A 7,367-nucleotide genomic window follows, 5' to 3' on the forward strand; every position below is an offset into this window, starting at 1 on the left:
TCGCCCAGGGAGGCCATTCACCAAAATGGTGGTGCCATGGGAGCTCACCAAACCCCAACATATTCCCAACAAAACAGCCAGTGACCAAATGATTAAACGGCACCGCCAATCCAATTGCCAGCACTCACTGCCAGTAGTACAAGGTAGGCAAAAACACTCCCTGAAACCAGCCAATTGTCAGGGAGCGAAAAATTCCTACCCGGCCCCTGTAACAGGCAACTAGCCTTTGCCTGCATTGCATGATGGGTGGGCGGGCCGATAAACTTTTCAAAACTGCGCAGGAGGGAGCGGGGCCACCCTTTTAAGGGCGCTCACCGCCCCTCCCCTCTAGCATACGAAACTTGTCTCCCTCCTTCCGGGGAGGCAAAAGACGGCCTCAGCGGTGGAAGCCGCTCGGCTGGGAAGGGGCCGAATTCTCACCAAAGCAAATGCTGCATGAAAACCCAGTGTGGAATTCACTGGTGGTGGCTATAAGCTTAGCCAGCTTTTAGAGGAGATTGGATCAACATATGGAGCAAAGGTCTATCAGTGGCTAATAGCCACAGCATATTGTTGGAACTCTCTGCCTAGGGCAGTGATGCTCTGTATTCTTGGTGTTTGGGAGGGGGAGCAACAGTGTGAGGACTCCTAGTGTTAAGGCCCCACTGATGGACCTCCTGATGGTACCTTGTTTTTTTGGCCATTGTGTGACACAGAGCGTTGGACTGGATGGGCCATTGGCCTGATCCAACATGGCTTCTCTTATGTCAGGGGCCATGATGCTCTGTATTCTTGGTGCTTCAGGGGGCACAGCGGAGTGCTTCTAGTGTCTTGGCCCCACTGATGGACCTCCTGATGGCACCTTGGTTTTTTGGCCATTGTGTGATATAGAGTGTTGGGCTGGATGGGCCACTGACCTGATCCAACATGGCTTCTCTTATGTCCTTATTTCAAGGGTTTTTGTAGAACCTGGAAAAGATGATAGGCAACATACCCATGTTTCCCCGAAAATAAGACACTGTCTTATATTTGTTTTTTTTTTTCTCAAGAAGACACACTAGGGCTTATTTTCAGGGGATGTCTTATTTTTTATTAAGTATGATACAACAATCTACATTTATTCAAATACAATTAAGTCATCTTCTGGATTACCCAGAATTCCATCCTGAATTTTTTGCGACGCCCATCACTAGGTTTTATTATCAGGGTAGGGCTTATATTTAACAAATGCATAGAAATCCTGCTAGGGCTTATTTTTTTGAGTAGGTCTTATTTTCAGGGAAACAGGGTATTTACAAAAAAATCAGAACAATATAGAGAAGATTAGCATGGTCCCTGCACAAGAATGACGTGCAGTAAACATTCAAGCAATATCCGGTGCTTCTTTCATTGGAAGTTTTCAGGTTATGAACGTATATTAAAAAATCTCTTTGGTAGAATACTGGTGTTAATTAGAACCCTACTTAATGATGTTAATTAGATCTGCTCAGATTGCATCTACACTTTGATTAGATTTTATATTTAGCTTCCCCAGCCCTTCTTCATTAGGAGTGGTCCTCACCCACTCTGTATGGATTGATCGCTCAAGTATAGGACATTGGTTCAAACAGGCCTCTCTTTGGAACATCTTCGAACATCCATCTCTCCAGGGCTCTTTTTGTAGCAGGAACTCCTTTGCATATTAGGCCACACACCCCTGATGTGTTCAATCCTCCAAGAGCTAACAGGGAGAGCCAGTTTGGTGCAGTGGTTAAGCGTGCGGACTCTTATCTGGGAGAACTGGGTTTGAATCCCCACTCCTCCACTTACAGCTGCTGGAATGGCCTTGGGTTGGTCATAGCTATTGCAGGAGCTATCCTTGAAAGGGCAGCTGCTGTGAGAGCTCTCTCAGACCCACCCACCTCACATGGTGTCTGTTGTGGGGGGACAAGATATAGGAGATTGTAAGCCACTCTGAGTCTCTGATTCAGAGGGAAAGGTGGGGTATAAATCTGCAGTCTTTTCCTCCTTCTTACAGGTCCTACTGTAAGGTCCTGGAGGATTGGCTACATCAGGGGGTGTGGCCTAATATACAAAGGAGTTCCTGCTACAAAAAATTCCCTGCACCTATCTGTTCCTTGTAACTCTAAGTATAAATGTAGACTGGGTTTAGATGGGCACTCTGTTAAAGATTCCAGGCAGCGGGTGGTAACCAGAAGAAGTCTGGAGGGTGAGAAGTGAAGACACAGAGGGGCATTGTTGAAGTGAACAGCATTATGCAATTTCTGGGGAAAACCTGGATGGGACAGCTGTCCGTTCTAGGAATCACCAGTGCTTCCTAAAGAGGACTGTCATCGCTGTTGCCTCCAGCTAGCCTCCAGAGCACTTGGCAAAAAATACAGAAAGGAATACAGAAAGTCCCAGGGCACAAATTTCTCTCATGCAGTCCAAAATCCAGTACTTGGCATGCACCCTTCCTTAACTTGGAAATGAATCCTCGGAGAAGGAGTAATAGGAGACCAGTTTCGGCCACGCCTTCCTCAGTCCATCACTGAGCATCTCTCCTCCAAAGGTAGAATGTCAACCAGCACACAATTGGGCGATTTCCCACCCAGCTTACCAAGGAGCGAAGTCCCTTCTCACCGTGCAGCGTCTGCTCGGATTTCCCACCAACTGCTCCGCGGATTCAGGAAGTGCCGCACCTTTTGCGTCTCAAATGGAAATCGCTAAAACCCTAGTTTACGTTAGCGACGCAAAAGGTGCGGCACTTCCTGAATCCGCGGAGCAGTTGGTGGGAAATCCGAGCAGACGCTGCGCGGTGAGGAGGGACTTCACTCCTTGGTAAGCTGCGTGGGAAATCGCTTCAAATGTTTTCTAACAAAATAACATCAAAAACACAAATCAACCCCCCTTAGTCTTTTACGTGCCAGTTCTATAAAGGATCATTTGCTAGTGGGAACCCTCACAGGAACATGGCGAGGCTACACTCTAGGCATCTGAGAAAGTGAGCTGTCTCTCATGAAAGGATATAAAGGAATAAATCTTGTTCAGCCTTGAAGTGCCATAGGGCATGCTCCAATAATGCTGCAGTCCTATGCATATTTCTCCGGAAGTAAATCCCATTGAATTAAGTGAATTTTACTCAGGGGTCGTTTAATAGAAAAAGAGATGCTGGAGCTCATTCGTATATTTGCAGGGCTTTTTTTTGTAGAAGGAGCTCCTTTGCCTATTAGGCCACACACTCCTGATATAGCCAATCCTCCAAGAGCTTACAAAAAAGAGCCCTGTAAGCTCTTGGAGGATTGGCTACACCAGGGGTGTGTGGCCTAATATGCAAAGGAGTTTCTGCTACAAAAAAAGCATTGCATATTTGCATAACTCATTTGCATTTGTCACACAACCCTAATAGCACCAGAGGGTGTACTAAATTATATCAGTTCAGCATCTGCCTTGAAAGGCTTCTTGAATTTTAATTGTCCTAATAAAACCTTACTCCCATCATGCTTTTTAAATTACTTTCTCCTATTCGTCACAGTGGCACGACGAAGATTTCCACCTGTCTGCTTTATATGTTTTGGTTATTTCCCCATTTTTTTGTGCAGGGAAATATTAGAAAGTTTATCAAACTTCAGCAAAATTCTCACAGGGGTTTGAACAATGGAGCCCAGAAGCAAGTATTGGGGGTTGGGGGAGAGAGAAAAAGAAAGAGAACAATAAAATTTAGAGGTTCTGGAGCTCTGCGGCTATGAGCTCCAGCCCAAAATGAGGCCTGGTTTTACTTCTAAGTGGATGTGTACTGTTACCAGGGGTGGAAATCTAGCAGGAGCTCCTTTGCATATTAGGCCACACACCCCTGATGTAGCCAATCCTCCTGGAGCTTACAAAAAAAGAGCCTTGTAAGCTCTTGGTGAATTGGCTACATCAGGGGTGTGTGGCCTAATATGCAAAGGAGCTCCTGCTAGAATGCCACCCCTGACTGTTACACTGTGGTCGTTTTCGTACTCACCTCCAGCTGGCGCGACCCCCCTCTTCACCACGCAGGATCTGCGCGGATTTCGCACTAAATGCCGCGGAGCAGCCGGAAGAGCCGGAAACTCCCATCGCAAAAGCCGCTCAAACGTAAACCGCCAAAAAGCAGTTTCCATTTGCGCGGCTTTTGCGACAGGAGTTTCTGGCTCTTCCGGCTGCTCCGCGGCATTTAGTGCGAAATCCGCGCAGATCCTGTGCGGTGAAGAGGGGGGTCGCGCCGGCTGGAGGTGAGTGCGAAAACGACCTGTGAGTTATATTAACTTCACCAGAGGTGGGGAAGACATTGCTGTGTAAAATGTTTGTGTGCACTGCAAGTCAAGTTAGGAGAATTATAGTAAAACTGACACAGTTTCTAAGGACAGTTTTCCCATTTCTGGTTGATAAGCTAAAGTACTGTTATCAGGTATAAAGAGGAACGTGTAATCAAGGTTTGATTCACACCAGATGGTTTACGAAGCTTTACAAATCTAGGGTATCTTCTCCTGTAAGTGTTTTGCTTAAAAGTGTTCCACCAAACAGTGTTCGGCAATCAATATGCACAACGCAAATGCAACCAGTGCTTAACAATCAACATAATGTTAATGAACAATTGCAAAATGCCAGATGTGTTGCATTTTAAACAACGGAGCACACCAGAAGGAGAGGTCTGTGACAGGAACATAACATAAATTCAAATAATGTGGCTATTAAAACACAGTAGAGCTAAGAAGGGCCTCTTTGTTGAAATTATTCAAGCATTAAGTGTAAATAAATAAGTGCAACTTTACATAAATTGCATTAAATCATTAACATTTTACCCACATAATTAATTACAGGTGCCAACTTTTGGAACAGAGGGGTCTAATTACCTGAATCTCTGTGCAAATCAGGTAATTGGATAATTAGGCTCCTCTTTCCTTCCATTTGCAGGCATAACAGTTATTAATTGCCATTATATATTTATTAAGCATTGCAACAGGGCTGAACCTGAAGTTGTCTCTCCAGAAATGGTCACAGGTGTGTTTCCGACTAAGGGTTGTTTTATGTGTCTGCACTGTGTGAATGTAACTTAGTTCCGTGTACAACTTAATTCAATTTAAAGTATTGCAGACGTTCGCGTCTTCCCACACTTGCGGTGCCTTCTTCTTAGGTCAATGTGTTAGCAGAACATCTAGATTTAAAGAGTCAGGGCTGCTTTTTAGATACTTCTTATCTGAATTCCTCCCTGCATTTTGGAGCTCAGTTTCCAAAGTGGAACCAATACAATAGACTTCTTCTTCTCCTTCTTCTTTTCCTTTTCCTTCTCTTCTCCTCCCCTCCTCCTCCTCATCTTTTTATTCTCCTCCCCCTCCTCCTCTTCTTTTTCCTCTCCATCAACTCCTTCTCCTCTCCTCTTCTCCTCCCCTCCTGTTCTTTTTCTTCCTCTTCTTCTTCATCTCCTCCTCATCCTTGTCCTCCTCCTCTTCTCCTTCTCCTCCTCTCCTCCTCCTGTTCTTCTTCTTGGGGAGGGACGGTGGCTCAATGGTAGAGCATCTGCTTGGGAAGCAGAAGGTCCCCGGTTCAATCCCTGGCATCTCCAAAAAAGGGTCCAGGCAAATAGGTGTGAAAAACCTCAGCTTGAGACCCTGGAGAGCCGCTGCCAGTCTGAGAAGACAATACTGACTTTGATGGACCAAAGGTCTGATTCAGTATAAGGCAGCTTCATATGTCCATATGTTCTTCTTCTTCTCCTGCTCCTTGTCCTTCTCTTCTCCTCCTCTTCTTCTTTTTCTCCTGCTCCTCATCCTTGTCATCCTCCTCTTCTTCTTCCTCCTACTCCCGATTTCTGTATTTTGTGTTTACTGGTGCTCTTGGGAAAGCCAGAGGAGCCAGACAGTCACAGGAGGGACTTCAGGCTCCCTGGGAAAAGAGAGTTATAGTATGGGGAGTACTGCTGAGTTCACATGGAGATCTGGGGGTGGAGTGCCCAGGGAGGGCAGGTTTTGGGGACGAGAGAGGCCTTAGAGGAGGTATAATGACTTTGGAGACCAACTTCCAAAGCAGCCATTTTCTCCAGGGAAATTTATCTTTGTAGTATGAAGATTAGTTGTAATTCTGGGAGATCTCCAGGCCCCACCAAGAGGTCAGCAATCCTATCAAAGGCATCTACTATGCCATGGCTGTTTCTTGAAAGGTGTGATTTGGCTACAAGGATTTATGCTTTAAAGACATCCAGTTTAAATTACTGTAATATATTTTACAAGAGGATATTATTGTAAAGTGAGTTCAGCCAGCTCTGAAGCAACCAAGAATGGTTCATTGTTCACAAACAACTCAGACACTTCACTCATTATATACACTCTAGCCGTGGCAACAGTTACTCCTATTGGCTCACTGCAGAATCCTTCATTTGCATCTCTTTGTTACAAGTTGTTACATGCCTAGCATCCTGATTGGCTCACTCCTGAATCCTTCATTTTCATTTCTTTGTTACAGGTTGTTACATGCCTAGCATCCTTACTGACCAGTTCTTCCAGGCTTCAGGATCCTGGTTTGCAAGGTGTGCCTGTCTCAAGCCTAGGCAATAAAAACCCAGTGAGATTCAATACATAACACAGCAAATACATACCAGGTGCTTTGAAGGCTATCAGGAGACTTCACGGAGTTCAAAATGCAGCAGCTAGTTGCTGTCAAGGGCTGACTAAAGAAACTGTAGCACCTGTCATGTTGAAAGATCAAGATGAGCTGCCTATCTAGACCCACAGTTCCAAGGTTGCCAGGTCCAACTCAGGAAATATCTGGAGAACTTGGGGGTGAAGCCAAGAAAGTTTGGGGGCGGAGCCGGGAGCAAAGTTGTGACAAGCACAATTGAACTCTGAAGGGAGTTCTGGCCATCACATTTTAAAGGGACCATGCTCCTTTTAAATGCCTTACCTTCTTTGGAAATAATGGAGGATAAGGCCACCTTCTTTTGGAGCTCATAGAATTGGACTCGTGGTCCAATCTTTTTTGAAACTTTCAGAGATTTTTTGAGGGCAGGCTATGCGATGCTGAAAGTTTGGTGCTTCTACCTAAAAACAAAAAGAAACAAAACAAAACAAAAAACACCAGAGCCCCAGATATCCATGGATCAATTCTCCATTATATCGTATGGGGACCAATTTCCATAGGGTATAATGGAGTGTCCAGCGGACATTCAATCCACCCTTTCCCTGTTTTCTGATAACCCTGAGGCAGAGGTTCTCCAAACCAGTGGATTTTCAACTCTGCACAGTTCAAACTTGATTTGACTGTACCTTCACCTTGTTCGGCTTGCCATCGGGGCCGGCTCTTCCACTAGGCAAACTAGACACTTGCCTAGGGCGCCGGCCCTGGAGGGGTACCAAATTGGGTGCCCCCCCATCTTTTGTTTAAAAAAAATT

At 45.3% G+C, this 7,367-nt stretch overlaps 1 non-coding gene across 1 annotated transcript; it reads left to right on the plus strand.

The window, feature by feature from the left end:
- Positions 1 to 1,250: 1,250 nt before the first annotated feature.
- On the plus strand, positions 1,251 to 1,362 carry LOC132575603 (U6 spliceosomal RNA). The gene has a single exon (XR_009555695.1). It is a non-coding gene; the product is annotated as a U6 spliceosomal RNA (small nuclear RNA).
- Positions 1,363 to 7,367: the final 6,005 nt, after the last annotated feature.

The sequence above is a fragment of the Heteronotia binoei genome, chromosome 7, assembly GCF_032191835.1.
Source record: "Heteronotia binoei isolate CCM8104 ecotype False Entrance Well chromosome 7, APGP_CSIRO_Hbin_v1, whole genome shotgun sequence".
In the NCBI taxonomy this organism is placed as follows: Eukaryota; Metazoa; Chordata; class Lepidosauria; order Squamata; family Gekkonidae; genus Heteronotia; species Heteronotia binoei.